The 17,876-nt window shown below is 43.5% G+C and overlaps 1 long non-coding RNA gene across 2 annotated transcripts in view; it reads right to left on the bottom strand.

Moving 5' to 3' along the window:
- Positions 1–5,062: 5,062 nt before the first annotated feature.
- LOC114009449 (uncharacterized) overlaps positions 5,063–17,876 on the bottom strand; it is a 14,008-nt gene continuing 1,194 nt past the window's right edge. Inside the window, exons 1-2 of one of the 2 annotated variants that reach the window (XR_003550857.1) lie at positions 5,736–5,783; positions 5,063–5,663 (exon numbers count right to left, since the gene is read on the bottom strand). This is a non-coding gene — a long non-coding RNA (uncharacterized LOC114009449). Of the gene's footprint in view, positions 5,664–5,735; positions 5,784–17,876 lie in introns of those variants that run through there. The other variant, XR_003550858.1, reaches the window with a different exon arrangement.

Genomic DNA, 17,876 nt, shown 5'->3' with positions numbered 1-17,876 from the left:
CCCCAGGAGGGATGGGCATGCCGCAATCCCTCCCTCTCCTCTCCTCTCACAATTTTGGGCAAGCACACACGGCACCTGGAATGTTTCTCTAGTTCAGGTCTGAAACTAGAACTATGGCTGGCCATGCTGGCCAGGTGCAAGTGCAGCACCTTAACCAGCCCGCCATCTGCTGGCCCCTAGATGTTTCTTTCGGCAATGTGGAATATGGATTAAGAGAGGGCAAGACTGAAAGCAGGAAGACCAATGAGGAAAGGAGAGGCTAGCAACTGGTCAGCAGAAGAGGACAGTTCCCTGGACAACTCCACACACTGACCAGAGCTAAAGAGAAAGCAAACCAGGTGTCAAGGATAAATTCATCTGTGCTGCATAAGAGACCACAAGCTCTGGAAGCTCCTAGTCCTCAAGCCTCCAATTTTACTAGTGAGACGTGGGAAATGAGGAAGGTCAACAGGCCAATTTTGAGAACCGGGGCCTGAAGGCTCTCTTTGCAGCCAGGTTAAACAGGCAGGGCCACCCCGATTGCCCCCACGCCAGCTCGCTCCCTCCTGTCACAGAGCGCTCACTCCCCCTCACCTACTCTCCCCAGAACTCCTCAGAGCACTGCCAGGGCTGCTCCTCCCACTGCTGGTGTTTTCCGAGAAATTTTCAATGAAATCAAATACAAACTTATGTCCCAAATACAACACTGTAATCTAATCCCAAAGCTCATAGAAACTAAACTTACACCTTTTCAGCAATTTAGAGGTGCTGAGGTGGGGAAAGACTAGCTTGGGGACGTGCCCTGGATGGCTCCCTTCAGGAGTGGAACCAGAATCACAGATGAGGACGTCACTACAGTGGTGTCCATCACTAATGGGCACGCCCTACCAACCTGTGGGGACAGTCGGGGAACTCATCTGAAAGCCCTTGTTGGGGACTGTCTGGTTCAAACGCTCCGACATGACGAGCCCAGGAGTAAGAACACTTGTCTAGCCCAGACTGAGGAATGTGGCAGGACAAATGAGCACGGATCTCACGAGAATGCTAGAAATGGCTGCCTACCCATGTGATGTCTCACTGACGAGAGTAACGTCTCGGGGCTCCTAAATGAAGCTCATGCTCTACCAGTTAAGAAGGTCGGCAGCTTGTTAAGGGATCCTACTGCCCCCTTGTCTTAGAACGTGAAGATGCTCAGCACTCACTCTCAGGAAATAACCATGTCTATAAAACAGCCATTTCCTGAAAAAGTCACAACACAGAAACACAGTGATCTTGACTTCTAGCTTCCTCTAGGGATGTAAAAGGCTGGAAGGATCATAGCTGCCATCCTAATAAGAAAAGGCCAAATAATATATGAAATAATAACCTTTCTTTTTTTTTTTAGAGGTTTTTGCTATAGGGTACATGTGCTCACCAGAGAGACAGAAAGCGAGAAATCACCCCCCGGGGGGGATGGCCATGCCACAATCCCTTCTCCATTTTCCTCTCCGGATCTTGGGCATGCACGCACACGCGCCAGCATGAGTTTAAGCTACCGGGTCCAGGACTCAAACCATGGTCGACTACATGGGATTCCAGCAACATAACCATTACACTAATTACTGATCCCAATAATAACCTTTCTTATGGCTATCAAAAAGCTATCCAACTAGCCTTCAATAATAATAAAAATGAAAAGATGAGAGTTCCTGAGCTGGAACGTGAGCAGCAGCTTACGCAGGCAAACATGAAGGAGGAGCCTCCACGAGGTGGATCAGAGCGTGCAGCTAAAGTCACCACGACCTGCCCAAGGACAGCATGGATGTCACAGAGCTCCTGGAGCCACAGATGCTACGCTAGTTCATACCCATGTGCAGCTTTTCTCCATGGGGAGCTCCGGAGAAAGATGGGGGCAGGGCAGAGGCCAGAGAACACCTCCCTAGATACAGGACTGGGAAGGAGATGCCCCCAGAGCAGAAAAGGTAGGAAGTCCCATCTGGACCTTTCCCACCTAAGTAACAAAAGACAGAAGGCTTATCTCTGAATTCTTTTTTTTAAATGTCTTTTTAAAAAATGATTTTATTTAATTTTTTTCTACAGGGCATCTGTGCTTACCAGAAAGAGGTGGACAGTGAGACAGAAAGTGAGAAAGCAAGCTGCCAGGTCCAGGACTTGAACCACAGTCAGCTATGTGGGAGTCCAATACCTTAGCTCCCATGCCACCTGCTGGCTCTTTACCTCTGAATTCTAAATTTAAGGAGAAATTATACAAATTCCACACAGTCTCTTCCAGAAAAGGAGAAGTATTTCCCAAGATAGGGTCCTGCTATGTTGTGATCCTCCTGGCTCAGCTACCAAGTACTGAGAGGCACATGCTGCCACATTCAGCCCTTCATGGTGGGCTGGAAATAAAAGCCAGACCTCCGCTGTGGCCTCGGCCTGCCCATCAGCCAGCATCAGCCAGCATGTCCCGCCACAGCTGGGCCTGCCAACCGACTTCATGAGGCCAGCACTGTCCTGACACGAAACCAGACAAGATGCTAGAAGGAAAAAAAAAAGAGAGCAGGAAGGAAAAGAAAAACTATACACCTATATCCCTCACAAACATACGGGTCAAATTTATCAACAAACGCCTACTGAGTCTAGCATAACAACTACAAAAGGGATAATACACCATGACTGAGTGTGGTTAACTCTCCAAAAGAGCTGGTATAATATCAATCAATACAATTCACAATATTAATGGAGCACAAAAGAAAAAAATGATCCTATCAACTGACATATAAAAGAGCATTTGTCAGGAACCAGCAGATGGTGTAGTGGTTATGTCGCTGGACTCCCACACGGCCAACGGTAGTTCAAGTCCCAGACCCAGAGGCTTGAAACTCACACTGGACATGTGCGCATGCATGGCCCAAAATTTCAAGGGGAAGAGGGATTGCGCATGCCCTCTCCCCCAGGATGATTTCTGCTTTCTGTTTCTCTGTTTCTTTCTGTCTCTCTGGCAAAGGTAAGGATCCTATAGCAAAAATCTCTTTTAAAACAAAAAGCATTTGACAAAATTCGACATTTACTTATGCTAAACAGTCTCTACAAACTAGAAACAGAAAAGAACTTCTTTAACCTGGTAAAGGCTTCTATAAATATCTACAGCTTACACATCACACTAATAAAGAAAGCCTAGGACCAGCCAGGTGGCGTGGTGAGGACGGCTGGATCCCACAGGGCCTTGTGCACCAACGAGTCCTGGAGCTCGCAGCTTGGAGAACACATCGGCAAACGAAGGGGAAGGGACAGCGGTCCTCGCAGGTGATTTCTCACGTTCTCTCTCTCCCCCTGGTGAGCATACATGCCCAATAGCAAAACAAAACAAAACAAACAAACAAACAAAACACCACACACACACACAAAATAAAATTAAATTTAAAAAACTGTAACAATGAAAGTCTAAAGCTTCCCTGTAAGACCAGGAACAAGGCAAGGATGACTGCTTTCATCACTCATATTCAACATTATACTAGAGGTACTAACCAGCCAAAAAGGCAAGAAAAAAGAAACAAAGTATACAAATAGGAAAGGAAGAAAAAAGACTTGTCTCAATTTGCAGAAAATATGATTATCACATAGAAAAATCTCAAAGGACCTACCCAAAAAACTACTGGAACAAATAAGAAAGTGTATCAAGTTTATCATTTCTGTATCCTAGCAATGAATAATTAGAAAACAAAATTAACCATTTACAGTAACACCAAAATCATGAAATACTTAAGAATAAATTTAACAAATATGTGCAGAATCTGCAGACCGAAACTACAAAAAATGATGTAAACAGTGGTGGTTCATACACTGAAAGGCTTAACTTTGCCTAGCTATCAATTTTCTCCAAATTGATTTAATGATTTCCAGCAGGATTTATTATAGAGTCCTACAAATCTCAGCAGCATTTTTTTTTTTTTAAATTGCCAGAGAGGTCATGTGCTTGCCAGAGAGAGACAGAGACGGGAGGAAGAAAGCTGCCTTTAACAGGGCAATCATGCTGTCCTGCTTTCTACCCCATTCCCCCACTCTGTCAGGGGCCGGGGCACTCACCCACACATTCCTCTCTCCCCCATTCCTCCACCCTGTCAGGGGCCGGGGCACTCACCCACACATACGCACCCGAGTGTTTTTCCAAACCGCCAGGGCCAGGATTCAAACTACAGTTGGCCATGTGGGCTCTGCTTCCCTAACCACTAGACTACAGAGCCAGCCCAGGACTTTCAGTAGAAATCAGTAAGTTGACGCTAATGTTTATATGGAAAAGCAAAGAGTTAGAATAGGCAAAACAATTCAGAAAAACCAAAGTGGAAGAGTCACTGCATCTACCAAATGTAGGAGGTGACAGTCAATAGGCAAAACAATTCAGAAAAAAAAAGTGGAAGAGCCACTGCATCTACCAAATGTAGGAGGTGACAGTAATCCAGAGTGCTGCTAGCAAAAGGACAGACAGACAGATGGCAACAGAGCACAGCCTCTACGAGTGACCTCACCCGCACAGGCAGGTGGATATGATAGAGAGCACCCAACCACCGCACCACCTGCTGGCCCATCACGCTGATTTCTCAAAGCGCTGATGTCTGGCTTTCAACTCCAGATACTCTCATTTGACTGGCCTGGGTTCTAGCATTTTATAAACTCCTGGAGCCAGCAGGTGGCATGATGGTTAAAGCACTGGACTCCTACAAGGTCAACAATGGTTCGTGTCCTGGACCAGGAGGCTTGCTTTCTCACTTTGCCTTTCTTCCTTTCTCTCTCTCTCTCTCTCTCTGGTCAAATTAAATAATAATAACAAATAAGATAAAGTTAAATAATTAAAAAAAAACACTCCCTAGGTAATTCCAACATACAACGAAGCTGGGAATTACTGCCCTAAGGAATTACTCGCATTCACCTGGACCCGCATGGCTTACCACTCCCTACACCTGCATGCCAACCTGGTAAGGAAAGAGGATGGCAGCACAGAGCCGCACACGCGTGTCTGCTCACCCTCACTGGCCAAGCATATGGCCACACCTACTTGTGTGAGATGCTGAAAACATAAATGTTTTATTCAGTCAGCCATGCATCCAACTGAAAATTCATTTATTAGGGAAGTAAAAGACAGACACTTGCTATAACCCACAATCTCCGCCCCCCCCACCCCCTTTCTTTTTCAAACAAAAGCAGTCCAATCTGGCAAAATGACCAATTTTTAGACCTAGAGACAAAAATGCTTAACAGACTTCTCTTACTTTGTCAAATATCTTACATCCAGAAGCAAATGGAGTCAGGGATTGTACAATCATTGTCAGAAGGAGAAAGACCCAAGCTTGAAGGCAAATGTATCAAAATGTTTATGCCAGCAACTGCCTGAGTTAGCACTGGGTGAGGCCTGGCGTTCACTGTTCTACTGGCCAAAGGCAGGCAGCAATATCAAACTCCACCAGCAGGCTCCAGCAGACTGAACACCATGAAGCATTCTCAGCACAAAAAAATCTTTGGAAGAAGGGTCTTCTTTTAAATTCCACCAAACACATCCGGGCCTACAACTTTCTTGTCAAACTGCTGTTGAGGCTCTTCATTCTAGAGTTGCTTAGTACTTTAGTATTCAAGTCTTGTCTTCAGAGGAAACGCAGACACAGTCCACTTGTAAATTCATCATTACACATCCTGGTGCTGCAGCTGACCTACAAAAAATAAAACACATTAACATATGAGGTGACAGGTTACCCTAGAAAGTGATATCAAACTATACATACCTAGATTTTTTTTCTTGAGATTTTTGCCATAAGGCACATGTGCTCACTGGAAAGACAGACAGACAGAAAAAGCAAGAAATCACCTCCTGGAGGGGAAGGCCATGCTACAATCCCTTCTCCTCCATTCTTCTCTTGGGATTTTGGGCATGCACGCACACACGCATGCACACATGCCCAGCATGAGTTTCAAGCCTCTGGGTCCAGGACTCAAACTGCAGTCAGCTAAGTGGGAGTCTAACAATGTAACCACCTGCTGGTCCCAATACCCAGGCTTTTCACATTACAAACCTGTCATTAATTAAACCATTCCTTTATAGAAAATCACTTTCATGATATTCTAGTACTATGCCCTGTTTACAAATTTTAAATACTGGAGTTTGGAGTAATTAAGTAATTTGTTTAAAGTCTCGTAAATGACAGAATTTCTAGGGCTGAATTTTCTTTTTTTTTTAAAGAATTATTTATTAAACTTTATTTGTTATTATTATTATTTCTTAATTTGGCCAGAGACAGACAGTGAGAGAGAGAGAAAGAGAGAGAGTGAGAAAGCAAGCTGCCAGGTCCGGGACTCAAACCGTGGTCACCCATGTGGGAGTCCGGCACCCTAACCACCATGCCACCTGCCGGCCCCTCTAGGGCTGAATTTTTGATGATCGGACTTGTGTGTTACAATCATCCCAACACATCGTTATGTAGCTATCTTCCTGTACAGGTTTTTTACATCCTCCTGTTACTTCCACTCAGCCCTCTCACCTCTCTTCCCTCCAACTAGACAAGGCCCTTCCCTGCCTGTGGCCCCGCAGCACACCCACATGACTTCACAGATGGCCTCTGGCCACCACCTCTCAACAACCCTCTGCAGAGGTGGGCCCAATCAGGTGCTCAACTGCACCACACCAGGTTCTGGCTCCTGTTCAGCACACCCTAGGCAGAGTTTCCCTGGGCTTCTCACTGTGGTTTTGGTTTATCAAGTCTACTTCAGACATTCCTTTATTTCATTCCCACGGAGCGTCTTACCTCCTCTCAGAATTCCCCACTGCCGGTCTCTGTCCTGCTCTCCTTAGGAGATCTGCTACTGGCAGACATCCTAATGCCATTTTCATCACCGCCTTTGGAGATCTGCTCCTGGCAGACATCCTAATGCCATTTTCATCACCTCACACGCTGGCCAAGGGCTCCAGAAGATCTCTATGACTACTTACACCGCTATTATAAGGAAGCCACTATTTCTTCAACATTTATACAACGCTGAGTTTGCGTGTATCTATACTAAGGGGCAGGCTGTAAAATGGTAAAGCCTGAAATGTTTCTAAGGCAACTAGCTATTTGTTATAGTAGTTATGTGCTGGAAAAAGATTTTTTAAAAAATCTCCTAAGGAATCTTTTTATAAATCCATTTGAATAAAGCACATAAGAAAATACAGAAATTATAATAAATGTTTGCAAACCAAGATCAAACATACCTGTGCTACCACTGTCTGGATTCCAATTTAGAAGTAGTACCTACAGACCTTCTGATTAGAAGATGATGGCCACATTACAGTCCCCTTGTGTTTTGCTGTCCTTTGTGTACCTCAGAGGACACCTGGACTTGTAACTCAAGACACATTTTCTTTGGAGAAACTGAAACCATACAGCTAGAAATCTTGCTTATAGAAAAACTGAAAGAAAATCAGTTATCTGATTCCAAAGTGCTTTGTGCTCACAAAATACGACAGCACACACAGAAGCAGCACACATTTCCCATAATATTACGATCATAAGAGGCCACGTGAGTCTTCCACCTAATACTGGGAGAATGCCAGGACAAGCTTAAGCAGGAAACTGCTGATAGCTGAAGTTTAGTAAGAACTGTATCTATGGGATTACAAGTCTTAGGTAGAACTCCTAAAAGATTTCCTTGAAAGTGAAAAGGCAATGAAGACTCAAATACAGGAAATCGAAAACTCCCTTGGAAAGTATTAACAGATTAGACCATGCAGTACATAGAATCTCTGATCTAGAAGACCAAACCTCTGACTTGGTCAACACTACTGAAAAGAATGAAAAAAAAAAAAAAATGAAGACAGCATATGGGAAATAATAGATACCATCAAACACCCAAATATTTGAATAATTGGTATTCCGGCAGGTGAATCTATTAAGGGCACAGACAATCCATTCCATGAAATACTTGCAGGAAGCTTTCCAAACCTAGAGAAACATTCAGACATCCAGACACAGGAAATAAAGGGACACCAAACAGAATCAACATAAAAATATCCTCTCCCTGGCCCATTATAGCCAGATTGGTCAAAATCAAAGACAAAGACAGCATTCTAAAAATTGTAAGTGAAACATCAAGTTACTTAAAAAGGTTATCCTATTAAGCGAAAGTCAGACCTCTCCACTGAAACAATGCAAGCAAGGAAAGACTGGGCAGACATACTCAAAACACTAAAGAAAAACCATTTCAGGGACCAGCAGGTGGCATGGTGGTTAAGGTGCTGGACACTCCCACATGGCCAACCATGGTTCAAGTCCTGGACCTGGTGGCTTGCTTTCACTGTGTGTGTGTGTGTGTGTGTGTGTGTGTGTGTGTGTGTGCATGTGTCTATGGTCAAGTTAAAAATAAATGAATAAATATAATTTAAAAACAAAAACTATTTCAGCCAAGAATACTATACCTGGCTAGCTTAGCCTTCAAATGGGAAGAACAAATAAAATCATTCTCAGATAAACAAAACCTAAAGGAATTTACCAGCACTTGACCAGTTCTTCAAGAAGTACTGAAGGGAGTACTATGTCAGGAAAACTAAAGATAGAGAAACAGAAATAAGAGAATAAAAAACCACCAAGAAAATGGCTAACAAAATGGCAGGGATAAGTCCACAAATACTGATAACAACACTGAATGTTAATGGATTAAATTCTCCAATTAAAAGACATAGACTGATTAGGAAAAAATTAGATATTTAGGAAAAAACCTAACCAAGTATGCTAAAGACCTCTACAAGGAAAACTATGAAAAAACGTTGTGGGAGGCTGTGCACCAGCGAGTCTGCCGAGGCCATTTTCATGAGTCTCTTACTATTGCCATCTTAGGCTCAGAGAGCAAACAATTACAAAAGCCACAATTGGCTCCCCTTCAAAAACCTCACCTTCAACACCACACTCTGATTGGCCACTTCCCATAGCAAATCGGTGAGCTTAGAATCCCTCAGATTTGCATATCCGGCACCTCATGATTGGTCCACAAAGCAACCAATCATAACCCACCTTTTGCTATCCTTCATTCAACCAATCACGGCCCACCAATGTGTATATAAGCATGATCCCTGGTCCATAACCGCCAGACTACCCCGAAGACCCTGAAGAGCTACGACACCGTGCCGTCTCCGGACGACCCTGAGCTGTGACGCTGCGTCGTCTCCGGATGACCCTGAGCACTGTGTCGTCTCCGTGCTGCCTACAATAAAGAGACGACCCTGAAGAGACACTGTGTCGTCTCCATGCTGTGATAGTGCGCCGTTCGTCCTGTCTCTCACTCCTTCCCTCAGGAAACCTGTTCTACTGTCCCGCGGGCCTATGCTAAAGACCTCTACAGGGAAAACTATGAAAAAACGTTAAAAAGAAATTGAAAATAATACCAAAAAAGTCGAAAGACATCCCATGTTCCTGGATTGGAAGATTAATATAGTGAAAATGTCAATCCTACCCAAATTAACCTACAAATTTGCCCCACCCTGGGGTGAAGAGATAAAATATCCTGAGGGTAAGGGCTGTGGGCTGAGGAAGAACAGAACAGACAAAATGGTCCAAACTATTCTGTGCTCATTCTTTTTTTTTTGGAGAGGTATTTGCTATAGGGCGTGTGTGCTCGCCAAAAAGACAGAGAGACAGAAAGTGAGAAATTACCCGCACAGGTGGGATAGCCACGCCACAGTCCCTCTCCTCCATTCTCCTCTTGGGATCTTGGGCACACATGCACACATGCCTGAGTTTAAGCCACCAGGTCCGGGACTTGAACCGTGATCGACCACATGGGAGTCCAGAGACATAGCCATTACGCCAACTGCTGGTCCCTGTGCTCATTCTTTTATAGGGTAGGCAAAGCCACCTGATTCAGCTGCAGAGCACCTTATGGTTCTACCAGCCCATCTTGGCCTTCTCTGCCTAATGCTCAGGTTATTCCAAGTTTCTGTGTGACCCAGTCAGACAACTGGATACAATCCAGTTAATATCACCCAGCTGTAGATTATGCCTTTGTTTAGAGCTTTCAGCATTATACACAAAGACTGTATCCACTTTAAGGTGCTTCCTGCACAAATTGAACACAATTCTGATCAAATTACCAGAGAGATTGGCCACAGAAATAGAAAAAAGTCATAAAATGTGTCTGGAATCATAAAAGGCCCTATATCATCAAAGCAATACTGTGCAAAAAGAATAAACTAGGAGGTATCTCACTTCCTGACCTCAAAACGAATTACAAAGCTGTGATAATCAAAACAGAAAGCTGCTGATACAAACACAGGCATGTGCAACAATGTGGCAGAAGAGAGAACTCAGAAATAAACCCCCAGACAACTGATTTTTGACAAAGGGCACAAGACAATCCAGGCAGACAAAAATCTCTTTAGCATATGGGTGCTGGAAATACTGGATATCTACCTGCATAAAAATGAAACAAGACCAGCAGATGGCAAAATGACTAAGTCGCTGACTCCCACGTGGCCAGACCTGAAGGCTTAAAACTAACACTAGGCATGTGTGCCCAAGATCTTGGGAGGAGAATGAAGGAGAGGGTATTATGGTGTGGTCATTGCCCCGGGAGGTGATTTCTCACTTTCTGTATCTCTCTACAGCAAGTGCACACTCCCTACAGCAAAAAAAGTCTCTTAAAAAAAAAAAAAAAGAAAAATGAAACAGGATCCCTATCTCTCTCACCATGAACAAAAATGAACTCTAAATGGATTAAAGATCTAAACAAAAAACCTCAAACTGTAAAAGTACTGATGGAAAACATAGGAGAAACTTGAGAGAAACTGAGTAGGCAAAGACTTAAATAAGACCCCTAAAGCATAAGCAATAAACCCCAAAACAGACAAATGGGACTATATCTGCGCTGTGAAAGCAGCAGTTAGGAGACAACCCTCAGAATGGGAGAACATATTTGCAAACTAAGCCTCAGATAAAGGATTATGGGGTGGTGTGGTGGTGAAGGAGCTGGACTCCCACATGGCCGGCTGACCACGGTTCAAGTCCCAAATCTGATGGCTCAAAAATCATGCCAGGTACATGTGCATGCATGCCCAAAATCCAAGGAGGAAAAGGGATTGCAGTATGGTCACCCCCTCTCAGGGGTGGGAGGTGATGTCTCACTTTCTCCCTCTTTGTTTCTGTCTGTCTAGCTGGCGCATGTTCTCTATGGCAAAACCTAAATAAAAAAAATTAAAAAAAAAAAGATGAACTGATAACCAGAGTCTACAGGGAACTAAAGACTGAAGAAGCTTAACTGCAAAAAAATAAACAATCCAATTTAAAAATGGGCAAATGAGCTGGACAGACTACTCTCCAAGGAAGACATGAATGGCCAAAAAGCATATAAAAACATGCTCGACATCTCTTATGATAAGGGAAATGCAAATCAAAACCACAAAGAGACACCACTTAACCCCAGTCAGAACGGCTAAGATTAAAAAACTAAAGAATGATTAAGCTCTGGTGAGGCTGTGTGAAAAGTGAACCTTCCTACTCTGCTGGTGGGAATGTGAATCAGTACAGCCACTGTGGAAAACAGTATGGAGGCTCCTCAAAGACCTACAGATAGAACTAACGTATGACCCAGCAATTCCACTCGTGGGTATCTATCAAAGGATAGGCAAACACTCAATCGGAGAAACATTTGCATTCGTGTTTACTGCAGCAGTATTCACAACTGAAGACATGGAATCAGCCCAAACGTCCAAGAGCAGAAGAATGGATTGAAAACAATGTGGAACGTATACACTAAGAACTACTACTCAGTAAAAAAATAAATAAATAAATAAAATAAAAGGAAACCCTAACATTGGATACAAAGTAGACAAATATGGAAGATTGAATGTTAAGCAAAGCAAACTAGACTATGAAAAAGATTCACTGTATGTCCCTGTTTAATATATAAACTTTCTGCACTCCATGGCAGAAACAGGAAGACTAGAAGGTACAATGGGGAGGGACAATTATAGAAACCAGAGATAGTGTAAGAGGGGATGTCTATCTCCACCCCCAAGCACATGCACCCTCTAGCAAAACTGAAAAAAAAAATTGGACTTTCTAGCATTCAAAAATACTCTAAAGTCAATGAAAAAAGTCTGGGATGATAGTAGGTAAATAAAGGATGACTAAAATATAGAATCAGGGCCAACTGGAAGGCAGCTAGATTCCCCATGGCCGACTACACAGTTTGCATCTCAGACTCAACAGATTGAAAATGCACCATGGGGGGAACCAGCAGTTAGCGTAATGGCTATGTCGCTGGATTCCCACGTAGTCGACCGCGGTTCGTGTCCCGGACCCGGTGGCTTAAAAAACTCACACCGGGCGCGTGTGCGTTCGTGCCCAAGATCCCGAGAGGAGAATGGAGGAGAAGGGACTACACGGTTTGTATCTCAGACTCAACAGATTGAAAATGCACCATGGGCACGTGTGTGTGTACCCAAAATCCTGAAAGGCAGTAGGAATGGAGAAGGAACTGCACCCCCTACGGGGATGCTTTCTCACTTCCTCTCTCCCTGGTGTGCAGGTGATCTCTGGCAAGTTAAATATATACAGAGGGATCACCAGTTGATGTAATGGCTATGTTGCTAGACTCCCATAGAGTCGACCGCAGTTTGAGTCCCAGACCCAGTGGCTTAAACTCACACCAGGGGCGTGTGCGTGTGTGCCCAAGATTCTGAGAGGAGATTGGAAGAGAAGGGATTGTGGTATGGCCATCTCTCTTGGGGGTGATTTCTCGCTTTCTCTCTCTCTCTGTCTTTCTGGTGAGCACAGGTGCCCTATAGCAAAAATCTCTCGAAATTATATATATATATTATATACACACACACACACACACACACACACACACACACACAGAATGTTACAGTGTGGAATGAGAAGGCTGCATGCATCTGGCTCCCACTCTCAGCCACGGCAGTACAGAGCTCCATAGAGACAGCACTGGGGCAAGTGAGAGCCGGACGGGCACTGGGTGATTCCGTGCCTCAGGAGGGAAGATAACTAAACATGGGCAAAGGAGATCCTAAGAAGCCGAGGCAAAATGTCATCACATGCATTCTTGGTGCAAACTTGCCAGAAGGAGCACAAGAAGCAGCACCAGATGCTTCAGTCAACTTCTCAGGGATTTCTAAGTGCTCAGAGAGGTGGAAGACCACGTCTGCTAAAGAGAAAGGGAAGTCTGAAGATACAGCAAAGGCAGACAAGGTCCGTTACGAAAGAGAAATAAAAAGCTATAGCCCTCCTAAAGGGGAAACAAAAAGAAGCCCAAGGATCCCGATGCACCCAAGAGGCCTCCTTCAGCTTTTCCCTGCTCTGTCCTGAGTGAACCTGGGAGAGACGTGGGGTAACATCGCTGCGGGTGATGAGCAGCCGTATGAAAAGAGGGCTGCTGAGCCGAAGGAAAGATACAAGGATGCTGCTGCACACTGAGCTGAAGGAAAGCCTGATGCAGCAAGAAAGGGAGCTGTCAAGGCTGAAAAGAGCAAGAAAAAGGAGGAAAAGGAGGGCAAAGACGAAGAAGAGTAGGAAGGTGAAGAAGGTAAAGATGATGATGAATAAGTTGGTTCCAGCTCAGTCCTTTTCCTTGTCTGTATTTAACCCCGCTGCCCCGCACACAACTCACTCTTTAAAAAAAAAAAAATTGAAATGTAAGGCTGTGTAAGATTTGTTTTTAAACTGTACAGTGTCTTTTTTTGTACAGCTACACATTAATGAATGTGTCTTCAGATGGCCCTGTCCTGGCGGTATGCTCAATAGCCACTATCCTTGCCTGGCACAGTATGCAGGCTGTAAACTGGCATGGAAATGTAAAGCAGGTTCCTGTTGGTGAACAGCCCCCATTAGTTATGTATGGGGATGGTGGTTTTTTCATTTTCAGCAGACTCTGATGCAGCTCATACAAATACCTGCTGTTCTGTTAACTGAACATCACTCTGTAATTGCAAAAAAAAAAAAAGTTGCAGCTGTTTTGTTGACATTCTGAATGCATCTAAGTAAATATAATTTTTGAATTAGTATTGTCCTTTTCATAGGTCTAAAATTTTCTTCTTGAGGGGAAGCTAGTCTTCCTTTTGTCCATTTTGGATCACATAAAATACTACACTGTTTATCTTTTCATTGTAGTTAGCTGATTAAAAGCTTTTGTCTACACACCCTGCATATCATGATGAGGGTGATAAAAAATTTTTAACAGTTTTGATCCAGAACTGAAATGGTAGAATTTTAATCGGCTGATAACAAATTTCACATAGCCCACTAACAGTAACCGGTCTACTCCCGGCATGGGATTACTAGGACCAAACATTCTGAAAGCGGTCCTTGAGGGACTAATAGCAGAGTGCGCTCTCATCTTTACGTGAGGGCTCTGTATTCTTTAACTCCTGTTACCATGTAATGGCAGTTACATTTTTGCAGTTCCTACGTTACAGAAGTCTTTAGAAAGCGTCCCTAAGAGCATAATCTTAAAATACAAGACTGCCGTATTCAAGTTTTGTTACAGAAGTCTTTAGAAAGCGTCCCTAAGGGCACGACCTTAAAATACAAGACTGCCGTATTCAAGTTTTCTGTTGACCTCTGTTCCAGCAAAGGCTATGGAAGTGCTGGCTGCAAACGTCTCTTTCCACTTATCTAAATATGGGCTGCTCAGGAAACCTGGCTTTCCACTAAAGGTACTTTTAACTAATTGGGCCAGTTTTTAAAACGAGGATACCACGTTTAAAACAGGGGAAACGCTGCTCTGTTGTCTGCCCCTTTATAAATCAGATAGACATGAAGAAAGACACAAATTTCGCAGCTCAGTACAAATTATCCAATTTATTTGAACTTGATTTTTCTTTACAAAACCCAAACTCATTCACTAGAGTCCTGTTTATCTGCTTAACAGTTTAGGGGACATTTGGCAATTTTGTGGTTTGAGATTATCTTTCCCCTTAAGCACCAGTGTTTTAAAATAAGTGTTCTTGTAATTTCACAGCTTTTGTGATAGAGCGCTGTTTGTTATGTGATTCTGACTTGCATTTTTTCCATTTGCATTTGTTCATGTAATTTGAGGAGAAATACTGAACATCTGAGTCCTGGATGGTACTAATAAACTAATCATTACAGAGATTAAAATATATATATAATTTAAAAATCAGAAGTAGATCTCACAATAAAAGAATTTAACATATAATAAGTATGGCAGTTCAGCTCAATGAGAAAAAGATGACTAATAAATGGAGCTCGTGGGGCCAGCAGGTGGCGTGGTGGTTGGGGCGCTGGACTGCCACATGGTTGACCATGGTTTGAGTCCCAGATCTGGCAGCTCACTTTCTCTGTCTTTGTCTCTCCCTGGTGGGTGCAAATGTCCTATAGCAAATTAAAATATTAATAAAATTAAGATAAATAATTCTTTAAAAAATAAATATGTGGAGCTCATGCAACTGCACACGCACCTCGCTCAGCACCATTCAGCACAGCAGCCAGCAGCCAGCCATGTGCAGCCACTGGGCACTTCCCTGGTGCCTAATCTGAACTGAGATGCCAGTTAGGTGTAAATAAAGTAGGTACCAAACCTCAAAGACTCAGTTGACATGGAATATCTCATTAACAATTATTTAAACCAGGAGGCTGACTCCATGGCATAGCAGTAAGGCACTGCTTAAGAGAAGCTGGATCCCACATGAAGCTTATGGTTCAAATCCCCAGCCTGGGCAGCCTAAAACATGCCAGGCACAAAATCAAGTGCCCAAGATCCAGTAGGCTGGAGGACTAGAGAAAGGGTGTGACCAGGCCCTGTGGAGGGTGCTCACCTCTCCATTCCCCTCTCACTCTCATATGTGCACACACACACATACACACAGTATCACAAAGGATTAAAAATGATTTAAAACTGATTATCGGGCCAGCAAGCAGCATGGTGGTTAAGGTGCTGAACTCCTATGTGGCTGACCAAAGTTCGAGTCTGGACCTGGCTGCTAGCTTGCTTGCTTGCTTGCTTGCTTGCTTTCTTTCTTTCTCTCTCTCTCTCTCTCTCTCTCTCTCTCTAGTGAGCACACATGTCCTATAGCAAACTTCAAAAATAATACTTACAGGGACCAGTTGTTGGCATAATGACTATGTCACTGGACTCCCATGTAGTCAACCGCGGTTCAAGTCCCAGACCTGATGGCTTAAACTCACGCCGGATGCATGTGTGTGCGCGCCCAAGATCCCAAGAGGAGAATAGAAGAGAAGGGATTGCGTGGTCATCCCCCCCCCAGGGGGTGATTTTTGCTTTGTCTCTCTGTCTTTCTGGCGAGAAAAAAAGCTAAAAAAACCTTGTAGTTTAATAAATAATAATTTTTAAAAAATAAATAAAACTGATTATCTGTTAAAATTATAATATTCTGCACACACAGTCTCTCTGTCTTTCTGGCGAGCGCATGCGCCCTATAGCAAACCTCCCCCCCGCCGAAAAAAAGCTAAAAAGAACTTGTAGTTTAATAAATAATAATTTTTTAAAATAAATAAAACAGGTTATCTGTTAAAATGATAATATTCTGCATATACAGGGTTAGATTGGTGAACTAAAAATTTAAATTGACTTCACCCATTTCATTTGTACTTTATTCATGGCTATCACCAAAAAACTAAAAATTACGTAAGTGATTTCTATTACATTTCCATTAGACAGCACTACTCTGGAGGAAAAGATCCTCCCTTTACAAACACAGGCATGTATATGTATGTGGAATTGACAAGAAAAAGACAAACCAACAGGAAAAATGGGCAGAGGGTAGAAATGAAAATGTGCAGAAAAACAAATCTAAATGATAAACGATAACAAAAAAAGGATCAACTAAATTACTAAGGAAGAAAAATTAAAAATTCAGGTAAATAAGAATTCTCTTTGGTGGCTGGAAACAAACCCCCAAAACATAGATAATGCTTACCCCTGTGGGATGCGGAAAAGGGGGCAACTAATCTAGGACTTAACAAAATTCATGGAAAAAATCAAAGTTAAAACACAAACTTTGGGGACCAGCAGATGGTGTAATAGTTATGTCACTGAGCTCCCAAGTAGTCAACCGCGGTTCAAATCTCAGACCCAGCAGCTTGAAACTCATACTGGGTGCATGTGGTGCATACCCATAAGCGATTGTGGTGTGGTCATCCCCCATGGGGGAGGTGATTTCTCGCTTTCTGTCTCTGTATCTCTCTGTCTCTCTAGAGAGCATGTGCATCTTACGGCAAAAATCTTAACAAATACAAATTTTGGTGCGAAAACTTACAATCCATGCCTAGTTTTTGTTTGTTTTAATTTGCTAGAGGACATGTGTATGCTTGCCTGAGAGAAGGTGAAAAGACAGCCCCTATGGGGGATGTCACACCATAATCCCTGTCCTCTATCTCTCCTGTAGTGACTTGGGGTATGCAAGTACATGCACCCAGGATGTTTCTCAAGCTGTGAGAGCTGTGAGGTCCAGGTCTCCAACCGTGCCGTCAGCCATGAGGATCCAGCCATCTTAAAGCCATGCCACCAGCTGGCCCCCAATTTTTTCCTAATGTGAATTTTCCATGAACTTTTCAAAGATACCCACCCACACACACTGCTATCAGGAAAGTAAAGGTTAACAGCCTTGTGCAAAGTAATACAGCAACATCAATTAAACCTGAATCTATTCTGGACTGCCCCCAGGGAACACGGGTGCCCACACAGCCGACCACAGTTCTGTTCCCAGCCCCAGTGGCTTGAAAACACACCAGCACGTGTGCACGCACACGGAAAGGAGAAATGGAAGACAGAGACTGTGGTGTGAGCACACACCCATGCAAGAGGTCCTCCCGCACACCACACCGTCTGGCTTTAAAACAATCAGAAATACTCGGAATTTTGGGCACACACATGATCCTCAAGCACCCCCCCCCCCAAAAAAA

The sequence above is a fragment of the Tupaia chinensis genome, unplaced genomic scaffold, assembly GCF_000334495.1.
Source record: "Tupaia chinensis unplaced genomic scaffold, TupChi_1.0 Scaffold000538_1, whole genome shotgun sequence".
Lineage (NCBI taxonomy): Eukaryota > Metazoa > Chordata > Mammalia > Scandentia > Tupaiidae > Tupaia > Tupaia belangeri.
The sequence above is the reverse complement of the archived record's forward strand: the minus strand, read 5'-3'. Positions and strand labels throughout refer to the sequence as shown.